The 1,954-nt window shown below is 38.1% G+C and overlaps 1 protein-coding gene across 1 annotated transcript in view; it reads right to left on the reverse strand.

Moving 5' to 3' along the window:
* Positions 1-1,954, reverse strand: part of EPYC (epiphycan) — a 56,820-nt gene that overhangs the window by 22,096 nt on the left and 32,770 nt on the right. The gene's annotated exons all lie outside the window — the stretch shown is intronic.

A 1,954-nucleotide genomic window follows, 5' to 3' on the forward strand; every position in this document is an offset into this window, starting at 1 on the left:
TAATGTCCTAGGGATATTTAATTTTCCCATTTTGGGTGCTTTCTGTTGGGCATTTACATTTCCTTCTCACTGAGTGTGTATATCCCTAGCTCTGTTTAATGTTCTACTACATAGAAATTTACCCACGTGGACAGAACATGATGTGTTTGTTAAAGACACTGACTTAGGATTTACTAGTCTGTGCTTTCATTCCAGGACCACTAGCTATTACTTCTATGATTTTGGATAAATTTTGTAGCATGTTGGAGTTTAAGTTTTCTTATTTATATAATGGGGAAAACAGTACCTAGTTTATAGTGTCGTTCTGTCTCTTCAAAGAGTTGATGTATGTAAAGACACTTTAAGTGGCAGGCATATAGAAAGCATTTGATAAAAGGTAACTTTTTTATATTATTTATTGGTAAACAGTTAAAAACTCATAGAAGAAGAGAGTAGAGTAGATGGGTGGTTACCAGGGGTTGAGTGGGGAGGGGAAATGGGTATAAATGTTCAATGGATATAAAGTTTCATTTACGCAGGATGAATAAGTTCAAAAGATCCACTGTACAACACAGCACCTATAGTTAACAATACTGTGTTTTACACTGAAAAATTTGAGAGTAAAAAAATGGATAGACTCTTCTAGCAATAATAAAATATTGATAATAACTAACATTTATTATACTTACTATGGGCTGAGAACTACATTCATTCATTTAATACCAACAACAACTCTTTAAGGTAAATTCTATTATTTATTATCTCATTTTTCAGATGAGTAAATGAAGGCACAAAAATTTTGAGTGCCTTACTCAAGAGTGTACTTGCAGCAAGTCGCAGAGGCAGGATGTGGATGCGAATGGTTCATCTGTTCTGTCTCTGCCAGACGCTCTCGGTTTTGACTCCTGCACCCTTGCCTTATGGTATATTAATCTTCTCTCTCTTTTTCCTTCCCAGTGTGTTCTGTACAGCCTTTTCTCATAATACCTGCAATACACTATTGCCTCTAAAAATTTTTTTAAAGTCTGTCTCCCTGTACTAGACAGAAATATGCTTGGGAACAGTGGCCATTTAAAAGTAAGTTTTGTATCTACAGAACTTGGAACGCAGAGATGCTTAATGCTNGTGGCCATTTAAAAGTAAGTTTTGTATCTACAGAACTTGGAACGCAGAGATGCTTAATGCTAACTAACCCTTTGCAGCTGCAACCCTTCTCATTTTTTCTACTCTCTCTCACTATGCCGTTCTCTGTGTGTATGAAAGTATTCTGGTGTGGGTCCTCTTGGTACCTCCAACGTTGACACAGGCAAATTCTGACAACAAATATAGACAAATCATAAATCACACTTAGCACCAGGAATTCCTTCATACTAACTGAAAAGCTGTGGTTTAGATCATCTTCAGGCCTTGTGAGATGGTGTCCCACGTTCTGGAATGTTTTCCTCTCTTCTCCCTCTGCTGCTTCCTAGGACTGAGTGAGGACAAGCAGCCTGTTTTCCAATAAATACACAGACAAGAATCCAAACAGTCTGGCTTCAAATCCAGGGCACTCATATCTTTGTGATCTCTGGCAAGTGACTATCCTCTTTGAGTTTTCTCAGGGATGAGGAAGAGTAATACTGACACCTTCACAGGGTTGTAATAGGCACATGAGATCCTGTGAAGTGCAGAGCACTTTGGCTCACAGACAGCATGTGCTCCGTCAATGTGAAGTACTAGCATCACTATAACCATCATCTTCGTCTTCCCCATCGTCCATGATCACCTTGCCACCTTGAACTGCTGTGGCCTGATCTCAGAGGCATAGATTTCATCTTGCTAATCAAATACCTTTCGTTTTAGAAATGCATTCCATCACAAAGGTTTTGAGTAATGATGCCAGACAAATACTTCCATTCCAAATCTTTGGTGGTTCGATCATTTCCTTCAGGCCAAAGCTATATTATTAAAACTGCTTTATATTTGAATACAAAAT

Source organism: Galeopterus variegatus, unplaced genomic scaffold, assembly GCF_000696425.1.
Source record: "Galeopterus variegatus unplaced genomic scaffold, G_variegatus-3.0.2 Scaffold2384, whole genome shotgun sequence".
In the NCBI taxonomy this organism is placed as follows: domain Eukaryota; kingdom Metazoa; phylum Chordata; class Mammalia; order Dermoptera; family Cynocephalidae; genus Galeopterus; species Galeopterus variegatus.